Here is a 13,385-nt window from a genome sequence, read left to right as displayed (position 1 = left end):
ACATATATAAATTTAGGTGGAGGGTCCACTTTGGTCAGTTTCTATAAGGGCCTCTTTTAGAGAGTCAGGCTATTTGAGGTAGATATGGCCCTTTTGGTGAACCCCCTTGGGAAATCTTCTGTCACTCTGAAATGATCAAGCTAACATATAAGGTCACACAGGGTGCAATCAATATTTCCTCTGTAGTGACTGGAGTCCCAGTGGTGCTGTTAGGTAATACCATTATGACACAGCCCCACCTTCAACACATCACTCACTCACAGGCAAACTGAGGCTGGTCATTTCTCACATGTCCCTTAAGATGCTTCCGCATCTGTGCCAAATAGTCCAACAGTCGTGTTCCTTTATATGTGTTCTGAATGGCCACCTTTTACGTTTTTTAGTTCCATAGTTTGTTTATAGTTCCATAGTTTGTTTAACCTTATTTAAGCAGACAAATAGGTGCCTTTTGATTTAAATAATTATGAGTCCTGTGTACTGAGAGTTGGGAAGTGACAGTCATATACAACATTTATGTGTACGAGTGGTGCCGGTGTTAGAATAAAACTGGTTTAAGATCATCCAGTAGGGTTACTTGGTCCAGGGAATGTTTTCAGCTAAGCTACAAAATAAAAAAAAGGTTTTGCAGTATTTCTCCAACTCTAAGACATTCACAATGATCTTCTGAGAGTTGCAGTCCAAAACTCTTTTTTTGTCTATTTTGTCTGTTTGATACAGCTTGCTGACTGTGGCAGGCACTCTAATGGGAACCTGCCAGGCCATGTGACCGTTGCATGCACTGAACTCGTTGGCCATCACTGCCAGGGGCACATATCAGACTGCTTTCGGCTGCTCGGGGCTGCTTAGTATGCCTTCAGCATAAATTAACCTGATGGCACAGCAAAAACGTTGCCACTCTGCAGTCTCACTACCTCTTACAGGGTGGCCTGGATCAGGGCACTTTAAAAGGTGGAATTTTCAGAAATGCAATTGCATTTGGCAGTGAGGTTTCTTCTTCTGTTCCACACTGAAGCAGGTGTTGTACCTCTCCAGATAACATAAAATCATTTAGTGGCGGGCGCCATTATATCCCGGTTTACACAAACAATCTTTTTTGCTGTAAGGACAACTATAAGTTGTACAATGCATACAGAGTAGAAAATAATGGAAAATCAGGTGCTGTCAGCTAGTGGTTTCTTACATTCAGAGCAATGGAAAATACTGGCCAGTGGAAAGAGCCCTTCTAGCCCTGAGAATAAATAACTTGATAATGCAAATGGTGGACTCAAAGAACAGCCTAGGAGCCCATTAAAGTGCCTTGCGAGATATTATCAATGAAACCATGCAGACAGAACGGGGGATACTGAAGAGGCCTGTGCACAGCCTTCCGAAAGAGGGGCACCTCCTAAAATAGCACGAAGCAGCCCACTCCATGGGGTTACTCAATTCATTTAGAGTGCATAATTAATTGGCTGTTTATAATAATTACATAAGCAGGAAAGAGGCGCCCTCGGGAAGTGGTTCAATACTTCCTGAAAAATTGCTTTATATGCCTCTGGGAACCGAACTGATGCACATTAGCATTCCATTTGACATTCTGAGTTGTGATTTCATCTGGTCGCAGAGCAATGTTCAAAAGTAAATGAGGGTTTTTTTGTGTGCATGTGGAAGCGGTCCTTTCTGTAGTGATCCTCCTCATATCTATTCAGTTGGAATTTCTAGTTTGTGAAATGCACAACAGAACTGATGACAGAGAAATGAGGTTGATTAAAAACATTGAAAGATGGCTATTGTATACCTTTCCAGTTTTTTTTCTGTTTTGTGTGCAAGATATATGGATATATATATAGATTTATATCCTTTATATGTATTGTAAAATATTAATTGTATTTTTATTTTTGTACAGTTTTCATTTTAGGCAATGTTGAAAATGATAAATGACAATAATGATTGTGATGGTGATGAGGACAAAAACAACAAATATAATAATTATAAGAATTTAATAGTGTCTTGGTTTGTCTCCCACAGAGACCACTGAACAAGATGAGTTAAAGCATTCTTTATCCCTACACTCAAGTCATCTGTGCACGCCACAAACAGGTAAGCTGTCTTTTATTTTTCTGCCTGTATAACCATATTGGTTGTGAAGTAAATCCACCTTGAATGGGGACGGCCGTGTTTTCTGGGAGGTGGAATGTGTCAGCCATCCAAGACACACTGCCTCTGGACATGTGCCCGGTAGTTTTTTATGGTAAGTTTGCCCAGTCCCGGTGGTATTGGTGCTATTGCTCACCCGTGCTGCAATCGATGCTGCTTTCCTGCTGAGAAGAACAAAACAGAGGCACAGATTGTTATTTACTGTTATTATCTCCCCCTGTTTCCTTTTACCAGAGTCTACATTAATTAAAGCCGTTAACAAACATGCTTTTGTAAATGGTAGTGACCAGTTGCGAGTGAAAACCACAGACACGCAATTTATTTCAATTAAAAAAAAAAAAATTCCACCTACACCTCTAAAAGCTGTAAGTGTTTAATTCATAATTCATACCGCAGTCATTCCCGCAAAATTCCCATAGGAGGCCGGCTGCTGAGCCTTAAACACATGATGTCTTGTAATGAGCTTCTCACTGGGCTAGAACAGCACAGCACGGCTGTGAGTCCTCAGCGTGGTGGAATTTTGGGTGAAAAAGCTGCATGAAGTCGGATCAAAGGACGGAAATCAGTCCTTCCCGCTTTGCGGTTTGGCTTTAACTTTCAATAACACATTTGGGAAAGTGCTACTTTTTTCCATTTCTTCCGCAGTGTTTATTTTGAACTTAATTGACCAGATCATGGTGGTTTACCGTAAGTCTGAAAAAGTATGACACTTCCCGAGTAGTGAGTAAAATGGGGGGAATTGAATTGATACATCGAGGTCTACAAAGGTCAGCTTTCTGTTTACTGTGAATTTTTACCCAGCAGGACAGTTGGTAGTTAGTAATGTTGAACAGCAAACAAATAGAGCAAGTGTTTTCTTCATTTCGTCAGTATTTATCCTTCACTGTGGGTACAGCAATCATGGAAATTAATGAAGGATATTGTGAGCCTAATCTAATGCCTGCTTAAACTTGTTGCTCAAGGTTAAGGACAAAGTTAAACATTATATTCTATGTTCACAGACTCAAATGTAGACTGGTCATATATTATTTTGGTTCTCAGACGACATTTATAATTCAGAATCTGTGGTTTTTCCTACCATGCCTCAATGGTGTAATGCATGGTAGATATTGCATACAGATTGCATTGTTTGTATGCGGACATCTATAGATTGTGGGGTTATTGGAGAATGAATTTTTTTGTATACCTGTTATGTGCTGTTACATGAGCTTAGTGTTCACCCAGTTACCCTAACAGTTTCAACAGACACAATACATTTGATTCCAAATGGGATGCTCCTGTAAATTAAGCTCATTACATTTGCCTTACACTTGCCTACTCTCATCATGTGGTGTTTACATGTGTCTTTGTGTGTGTGCATGCATGTGTTCATGGTTACTGCATGTCTGTTTGTTTTTTGTGCTTGCATATTTGTTGTGGTTGCATGTAAGTGTCTGTTTGTGCGTCCATGAGTGTGTATGCAGGCCAGTTTATGCGTGAATGCATGTGAGTGTGTGCATGTGTGCCAATGCATGTGTGTGTGTTTACATGTGTGTTCAGTATGCGTGTACATGTTAGTGTTGGCATGCATGTACATATTAAAGTGGGGTCTGGACAGCTGGATGCAGGGCTTGCTGCAGATGTGATCTGTCAGGTTTATGAGCGCTGTCTCCATCTTGAGTGTTGGCACTTACGGGATCAACTGCCCCTTGTTATTTGTCCCGAAGAAGGTCCTGGGAAACAAAATGTGGAAAGACAGTTCCTCTGTATTTAAACTCATCACTGGTCTTATTTCAGCTGATGAATGATGCAACAGCTTGATAAAGACTTCTATATAACAGACAACAAGTTTAATAAGACTTACTTTATAACAGCCAAGATCTTTACTGAAGAAAACAAACAGCTAAATTTGTAATCTTCTTGGCTTCCCATCCTTACAGTACATCTTCCTTTGTAATCAATGCTGAAGATACATGTACAGCACAGAAAAGAAATAAAACAGGTCAAGAGGAGGATAAGGGGGGAGTCTTTGGAGCGTGCCCTTTTCTGTGCTTTCAGAACATCATAATGAGTTAGAATATCTTTTTGTCTTTGGTTGTGTTTGCATGCTTAGATTATGGTATAATAGCTTAAATTGATAGTAGGCATTTTGATGTAGCCTGTGTAGGAAGTATTTTACAGGAAGTATGCTAATTTTTGGATCCCCTGGGACTCTGTTACCTCGCACCTTAGGCCCGAGTCATTTCTCTTTCCATATGGATTCTAATACCATTTTAACATTAGAAATTGAATATACCTGCAGATTATCACACAAGCATGGCAAAATGTTCCTGCTTAATGCCGTTTTAAAAGCTGTTTTGCATTCATAGGTTAAATATAGCCTGTGTGTAACACTTTCCTATTGTTCATTCAAGTATAAAAAATGTTCAGCCTGCACTTGATTGGTCGTGAGAAGCACAGCACGCTATGGGGCATTCTTTACTGTTCAATATTTCATCTTCCATGCCTAAAGCACATAAGCTGTGCACTGATTGGAGCAAGCTAGGCACCACAAATGGCTCAAGCTGACTAGGGGAGAACATAATAACAAAGTACAGCTTGTATGTTCAGTCTTTAATGAATTGGTGGCATAGTTTATAAATTAGCGAACTGTCATTTTTTTTTCCCATGTTCAGATTTAGTGCCGGATTGTGACTGGCAAGCATCCTTTGAGAAAAGATAATGTTTTTATGTGTTCTTAATTAGACTAGGTTCTCACAATAATATAACATGCCTGCTAGCCTGCTGATGTCTCGCTGGGTCAGAATCAAAATGCATTACATTCTTGTTTATTTGATTGGATATGCAGATTTAATTAGATACAGCCCTTACATATGTCAGTCCTGCTGGTATGAAAGCCTATTGTGAAAATATAACTTGGTCAGGGACAGTAGCTTTGAACACTCCTCTCAATAGAAAAGTGTTCAGAGTTTTCTTCAGAGGACACAATGAAGAAAGTTAATAGCACAGAGCTCATTTGGTGATGAGGTTCCTATTGAATGGCCGACATTGATGTGATCATTTCAGTATTCACAAAGAAAACAGACCAAGATGTAAAACACAAATGATTATTATTTTAACAAAGAAACCATTTGGTGATAAGATGTACTTCATGGTTATTGTTTCCATTATTAATCATGCCAATGGTAATATGTAGCATATTCAGAAAAAAACTGAATTCCTGCCGTATTATATCAGAATGGAAAAAAGAGTACAAGATTTCAATAGGAAGACATAACAATATGATCTCTTTTTTTTTTTTTGGGGGGGGGGTACTGTTGGCAATATAAACCTGCTTCAGGTTGGGGAATTCTAGACATTTTACACCTAAAAGTAACATACCTGCAGAAACAGAAAGACATATTAACCATCACATTTATTGTCATCATGTACAGTATGGCAGTATTGTGGTACTGCCCTGTGTGGGTGGCTCAAATTCATAACATGTAGTTTAGTCTCATAGTTTTCTACCCGAAAGCAATTGCCAAGTCAAATATGTTGCATTTTCCTTCTTATCACTGAGAAATTAATACCTGAATATAATGATTATTTTCATATGTCCTATGAGGTTGAAACAGGGATAACTAAAATAAGTCAGCAGGTTATAAGAAATGTAAGTTAACATATTATTCCAACGGACCCACTCATCATGTAATGATTTTACACACTGTCTGTAGAAGCAGATTTAGTCGGAAATGACTAATAAATGCTTTGTAATGTATTAATTTATGACTTAACTGATCAAGGTGTTGACAGAGAAATTCAGATCTGATAAAATACTACTATAATTATCTGATAAACGTGACAACACTAGTCATGTAGTCATTCTAAAGGAGCTTATTATAATGTTAAAGATGATTATTACGATAATTTGATCAAACTGATGGTAGTATTTTTCATGGCTCTTTGTGACGCATCACATTATCAGGTTCCCATCCATCTGTGCCGTTCTTGCAGTTAAAATTGAGCACTGCAGCACTGAATTGGCAGCAGGGAAATTAGATTAACACCATCACCATGCATGATTCTCTCCCCCTCTCTCTCACTCTCTCTTTCTCTCTCTCTCTCTGCCTCTTCTCTTCTCTCTGTCTCCCCGTCTCTCCCTCAATTCTCCTCTCTATCCCTCTATTCTCCTCCCTCTCCCTCTCCCTCTCCCTCTCCCCTTCCCTCTCCTCTCTCTGTCTCTCCCTCCCTCTCGCTCTCTCTCTCCCTCTCACCCTCCACCCCTGGAACACGCACAGACAGGAGGGGTCCCTGCTGCTCCTCTCTGAGCAGCGTCGGGAGGAGAGTGCCCTTGGCGTGACCGTGAGCCGGAGCGGGCTCTGCTGCAGGGACACGGTGTGGGGGACGCGTGTCACAGCACGAGGTCGGGGCCCGACTGCGCAGCGCCTGCAACAGCGGGCGGGCCCTGGTTAGCATGCGCCGCGGTGACTCCCTCGGCCGCCCTTTAATCACACACTCCGTTGTCATTTCGGCCGCGGCGCACCCGCCCGCCCTCGCCTGCCCTCGGCGAGCGTGCAGGGAGCGGGCCGTGCTGAAGCGGCCGCGGCTGCGGCCGCCGCCGCCGAGCGCAGAATCCTAATGCACCAATGCAGCGGCAGCCACGCCATACGCCGCCTTGTCAGCGCATGCACGCGTGCGTGTGAGGTGGTGGAGGGAGGAGTGCGGCTCTCGCACAACATCAAAACAGGTCCTGCCTTCTCTGTCATTCGGATCAGCCTCTCTGTTTTCGGTGACAGAAATCCAATGGTGACGCATGGGCACAGTGTATTGATAATTGCCCAAGTCAGCGGTGCACAGATATCAGTCAGATAAGCCGGAGGAATGCTTCTGTAATCAACCATATCAACCTCCCCATATTCAGGGGTGTCAGTGTAGTATTTTGAAAATGAAATGTGGGATTTGAGTGAAACTTCAAGCCAAAAGCCCTCATCTTTCTACTCACATTATTCACCCTAATCTGAGGTAAGGTAAGGTAAGGCACTGGAAGCTTTTAACTGTTATCAGCATGATAAAGTAGGCAAGGTCATTTCTGTGATAAATATCTTAGCAAAGTAATCTACAATCATGAATTAAGCTTTCATTGGAATTACTACCTCAACCTTTCAAGATGCAAGTTTCATGAAAAGATGGAAATGCAACAAATCTTGATTCTCGCTTGTGAGTTTACCGTCCTCTGTGCTTACATGATTAGAATCAGGTATAGCAGTAACAGCAGCCTCCTCAACATAGCAAATGATCAGGCTGAATCAGCACTTTACAGTTTCTTATATTTACAAATGATTTACAAATGATGTGTTGAGGTTCATTGTTTCTTGTATATTGTCAAGTTAGTTTAGCCTCAACGTAATTAATATATCAATTTAGCCATAATTTTCAATTATCATATGTGAAAGTTGTCACCATACAGTGAGATACTGTCTTCCTCCAATGATGATGATATGGCACATGGCAATGTTTTTCACAAGAATATGTGATGATAGGAGGCGTTTGATATCACCTGACCCTACTGCACATTAACCTGAATTGCTTGTAATATCACATAACCTTGTACTTAAATCTGACTACAGGAAAATGCTTCTCATACATATGACAAACATGTCAAAATAGATATTTTTCTGGTAAATTTGTAAAATGGTCATTAGAAATAAAAAGATGAGTGGAAAGATAGTCCTCCAAAATTTTTTATGTACTGCTTGGCAAGGTTCCCCAGGAGACGAGCTTGAACGGTGTGGATTAAACTCGGCCGGCCTGCTATTGTGTGCTGTTTCCTGGGTTTGCCTGCAGTGACACAGCACATTCACACCTGCACTGTACCGTACTTCCTCCTGTCTGACTCAAAACTGCACGCCGCTCCTCTTGTAAACACAAGGATTTCACCTGACATCTGCAGGCTTTAATGTCTGGTAATTCCACTAAATAGACAAGAAGGAGCACAAATCTAATCCTTTACCTCTGCTGAAATTCCATGTTGGCTCAGCTTGCGTTTTTGAGCAAGCTGGCAGTATTCTCACAGCACACAACTTGAGGCAATAAATGCACCTTATCCCCACAAGACACCACTATGTTGGAAAATCTGATACATTACATTAAACGATATCATGCTTTCTCTGAAACAAAATAGGATGCAACTCACTTGAAATTGCCCATCAGCAACACTGACAGTACTGAGTCATGATGCAGGCCAAGGATTAGGTTACATAGCTACATTAAACTTTATCTGTGTATAGAGCTGGATACTTCCTGAAGGCAGTGAAGAACCTTCCATGTTTGGTCACAGGTCCAGTTTTTTAAGCACTACACAGCACTGCTGTCCTTGACACCAAATCTTTGTTTATAACAAGTCTAAAACATGCTTTACTCTGTGATGGGGGAGTGCACAGTAGAATGATGTTTACCAGTGTCAGATGTGTGAACTCATTTAAAACTATTTGTTATAACCCAAAACGTTGCAAGTTCCGTTCCAGTTGGAGCACTGCCATTTTACCCTTGAACAAGCTACTTAACCCAGATTGTGTCAGTTGTTTTCCAGCTGTATAAATTGATGGTATGTAGGTATTTATAGTAACTGACTATGGATAAGGATGTGAACTAAGCAGGTAATGCAGTCATACTCAGTTGGATTTTATGTCTTGCACATCAAAATTTTTACCATTCACACTGTAATTCATCTCCCAGATATGACAGAAATTCACCTAAACTAGAACTATTTGAAATGTACTCATATTTGTGCAATGCCTTTAGTACAATTTCCATAGCAGTACTGATATCCACAGGGCATTTGAAGGACAAGTCAGTTTATTATGAACTCAAGGTATTGCATGAGATATCCAAAAGAACTAGAATCATGTGTGAGCATCTTTCTGTTGTCTTTGGTCCTCTCACACACCCCTCCCTGCCTATCTACCTCCCTTTGCTTGAGAACCTCCAGGGAGAATCTGTAGCAGCTCTCTTCCCTAGCCTTCCCTCTTTTTGTACTTGTAAATGCAGATCGTTGCAGTGGTTAAATCTTTGTTGTGTATGTGTGTGTGTGTGTGTGTGTGTGTGTGTGTGTGTGTATGAACATTTATCCTTAAGCAGGTGTCACTGTGAAATGAATCAGGAGTTGCATGATAGATTTCTTTCTTCTTCATTTGATATGTCAGAGCCCTTTGAAAATGACCCAGTGGCAAAGGTGATCTGTGTGTTGTGCCACATGCACCATTCAAGTTGCTGGACTTTTTTGTTGCATAGCAACCAGAACTTTTGAGCACAGGGGAAACCTTTTTTTCCAGTGGAATGTGTTGAACAGAGGTGCAAGAGCTGGGATGAAAAACTCTCGCAGGCATTTCCTTGATGTATACCGATGTAACCCTCTTTCATTCAGGTGGCCTTGATGCTATTTTTCCAGGACTCGAGGTGGAAAGACTCATACGGCATTTCCCTCCCCACTTTTGCATCTGGGAATTTTGCAGTCGAGACACGCAGTGCCTTGTTAATGACCTCTCATGTTGGTGAATCAGCAGTGTAGGGGATTTATTGAGTAGAGCGAGATAATCAAGTTGTGTGACCTCTGCAGATGTAGTATACACAGTGTGGGGTGGTAGATCACCCTGTTAGTGCTGAAGGGACTGTAGTCAGTCAAGCACACACGTCCCCTCCCTGTCCCCGTGTCTGTCTCCATTCACTTTTTTTTTAATCTCTTGATCATCTTTTGGTATACAATTAGGTTGGAGTGTGTGTGTGTGTGTGTGTGTGTGTGTGTGTGTGTGTGTGCGTGCGTGCGTGCGTGCGTGTGTGTATGCACAAGTGTGTGAATGCACAAGTGTGTGAATGTGTGTTTTGGAGGTCTCTCCAGGTTACTGCTGAGTCATTACCATCTGCAGTTTTGGGGACCACACTACAATACTTTGCATTAAGAGTTGAAGTCAGGTTTTTACCTCAGTCATTTTGGTCTCCAGCTCCTGTCCTCTTCCTCTGTCTCCTCATGGCTCCCTGTCCAATTATGATAGGCACTCTTCTTTCAGCTACAGACGTTTGCATGTTTTCTGTCCTCTGTGGTATCTGTAGTGTAATGGTCTGAATACATTTGTTGTTTTCGCCCTTAACACAGTCAGGAATTAATGACGCACTCTTGGTCATCTGAAGTTACAGACTGAATAATTCTGTCAGAGGATTGAATCAACATTTTACTTCCCACCCCAGTGCCCTGTTAATTTAATTCTCTGAGTGTTTCTGCAGTCTCCTCCAACATCTAAACTGCAGCTAATGAGGTCCTATGACACTCTGGGTCTTACAGATGAAGACCATCAATGCTGTCAGACATGCTCCCATGAGGGAAAGATTACAGTGGCCCTCAAATGAAATCTTTGCTTCAGAATAAAAAAAAAAAAATTTGTCCAAAATAATAAGGTCCTCCAAACAGTGGTGCTCCAAGAGGAAATATGTCCCACAAAAATGCCTCTTCTAAAAGAGAGGGATGTTCAAAACGCTGTGTGCACGGTGGCCAGATTACAGGCACAATTCCCCCAATTCTTGTGAAAATGAAAGCAAAAACTTTAGCTATAAAGGATCCCTAGAATCTGGAAAAGGTATGCTCTTCCTTGGGTATTTATTTAATATTCACAGGTACTGATACAATACGTTTAGGACTGTGGTGGGATTTGCACTGTGGTCCTCTCGGTTTGTTTGATGTGACAAGCCCGGTTGCTTCTTTTACAGAGCTAATCACCCTTGTTCTGGCTCTAGCAGGTGATGTCACCTGCTGTAGTGGACTCTCACATATTCTGTCATGCTAGTCAGCTGTATAGGAGCTATGTAATTATAAGCAATCACTTTAAATGACAAAAAATACCTTCTTTGTCTTTGAGCTGGAACTTATTTGGCTGCTCCACAGAGAATTTGTCTAAAATACTAGAATAAAAGCCATACACTATGTTTCTTATTGTAAGAAAAGCTATATTGATTAAATGTAGTCTTACTTTGACATGTTAAAAAAATCTTTTTTTGATGTGATTTTAAAAAGGTGGACATTAGGGAGGTTGGGACATACAACCAATTTGTAGTAATCTTCTGTTCTTTGTCTCAGCATAATCTAACACACACACACATTTGTTTTATTCAGCACATATGGTTTATTAAAAACACATAAATGTTTTCAGACAATGAAAATGGTATTCTGATGTATTCTAATGGTATTCTGGTCTCTGTAATACCTTGCCTTCAGCAGGCTCCTGTGAAATAGTTTCTGCCTGTTTCGGCCACATATTCAGAAGTGCTCAGCTCGTGTTTGTGGGATACAGTCAGTAACCTGGGTAGACTTGTCGGCCTCTAGTGCATGTATCCATGGAGCCATGTGGGAGTCACATTGTCCCCATTCTCTGCTCGGGCACTGCACACAACCAGACACTCTAAATAGAGGTGTATATTGCTGCAGAAGTCTCCATGCTATATTTGTCAGTGGAGGCAGGGTGTCATTATGGTCATGTAGCTTGACACTGTGACAGTGAACCTCCTCTTGCAAAGAGCACAATAACTGAAGCAGAGCTCCTAGAGATAGAATAATCAAATGATCCTTAACGAATGGCCGTTATAGTAATGCATGACATTTCTGTTCTTTCCATAAAGTAACACACAGTGCATGCTATATGCTGTAATATCAGTGATGTTTTGAAGATGCTGCCTCATGTGTTGTGCACATTATTAGTTTTCATGATTTTTTTCCTAAGAGCTGATATTCTCTGAAATGTTAATTTCTGCAATAAATGCAGAATATCCCAGTGGAGTTTGTTTATAGGTCAGGTGGTGCCTTATTTGTTGCAATGCGGACTACAGACTTGTCGGATTTTACTGTAAATATTGTGAAAGAATTTAATAGTATGACTTTATACTAAAGGAGATTACAGTAGACATGTCTGTGGTTCAACATTCAAAGCAAAGACAACCAACTTTTGAATCCAAAGACAATGGAGTGAAAGCAATGCAGATCTAAGATGAAGTATTTACAAGCTATTTACATTTTTGTATATTTATGCCCATGTGTCAGTTTTATTCATTTGATAAGTCAGCTGACTAAGAGAATTTTTTGCATACTATTCAGGTTATAGGACTAAATTTTAGGCTTCTTTCAGAGAATAGTGATAAATACGGTACTGTGCTGCAGCTAGTCTTACATTAAAAAAAGTAGTAGTTTTTCTGTTCTTTTAAAATATATCATGCGTTTTAATCAACAAATGCATCTTTATTTCAAGTACGGTAAACCTTAATATGTGGACTCTTTTTCTTAATTTCCAATGAGTCTTACTGTACCTTTTAAAAATATACAACTGCTTGCAAGCTTAATATTTCACAACTCAACTTCAACATTCTTGGGCTTAAGTTTCCTTTCTATTACTGATGCTGCAAAAATCCATTTTCTGTTTTATGGGCTGGTTTGGGAGTTTTTCAGGCCAACTGAAACCACCCAGGTCAAGGAATGGAAGCAGAAATACATGATCATGTTCAACAGCCAAAGCACCTGCTGGTTATAATAGAGATTCAATGAGAAAAATATCAAAGTAGCAAAAACAATTTTGCCATGTCTTCATTGATAGTTGCACTGTATTTTTTATCAGATTTTCATCAAAATATAATACAAAAAATTTCAGACCTTTTGTCTCAAATTTTATAATACAGTGCTGTCTTGAAGACTTACGTTATATTATGATACTTCAAAGAAAGCAGTGTGTCATTAAAACTAGTTTATTCTTTTTGAACATAGGTGTGTCAGAGGACGTTAATTTGGTTGTTTGCATGGCTTTGGCCATGGCACGATTAGTGTCACTTGTTCCTCAGTTTGTGATGTCTGTACTTTAGCTGCCAAGTTGTTCTGGGAAATGTACTCAGCAGTCTGCATTGTGATCATTGCAAATAACAGGCTTTGCCTGGATGAAATTAGCCCCAGTGACATGGTGCAGTGGAGACCTTGGGAAGTGGTGCATGTTAATAGGAATAGGTACAAGCACAAATGCTGGAGGGATTGTGTTGTGCTTTATGTTTGCGGGGATGGAGTTTGCATATCCCGCTTGCTTTGCTGTGAAACACAGCGCCCTGTAAATAATGCAATGCAGACTCTTGGAATGTGTAAGCAATGCTGAGGCAGCATGTGATCAGGAGGTGGCATTTGTTGTGGTTTTTTTTTTTTTTTAACAGTGGCATTAAGCTGCATTTTCAGTTGCAGAATAATGAAGGTACCTTCCCTAACACCGATAAGA

General features: G+C 40.5%; 1 protein-coding gene across 8 annotated transcripts in view; it reads left to right on the top strand.

Annotated features, from left to right (window-relative positions):
* Window positions 1–13,385, top strand: part of atp2b2 (ATPase plasma membrane Ca2+ transporting 2) — a 139,256-nt gene that overhangs the window by 29,429 nt on the left and 96,442 nt on the right. For all 8 annotated transcript variants that reach the window (XM_036531103.1, XM_036531101.1, XM_036531099.1 and 5 more), the window contains exon 2: window positions 2,008–2,079. The gene's annotated coding sequence lies outside the window, so the exon portion shown is untranslated. The remainder of the gene's footprint in view (window positions 1–2,007; window positions 2,080–13,385) is intronic.

The sequence above is a fragment of the Megalops cyprinoides genome, chromosome 6, assembly GCF_013368585.1.
Source record: "Megalops cyprinoides isolate fMegCyp1 chromosome 6, fMegCyp1.pri, whole genome shotgun sequence".
Lineage (NCBI taxonomy): Eukaryota > Metazoa > Chordata > Actinopteri > Elopiformes > Megalopidae > Megalops > Megalops cyprinoides.
The sequence above is the reverse complement of the archived record's forward strand: the minus strand, read 5'-3'. Positions and strand labels throughout refer to the sequence as shown.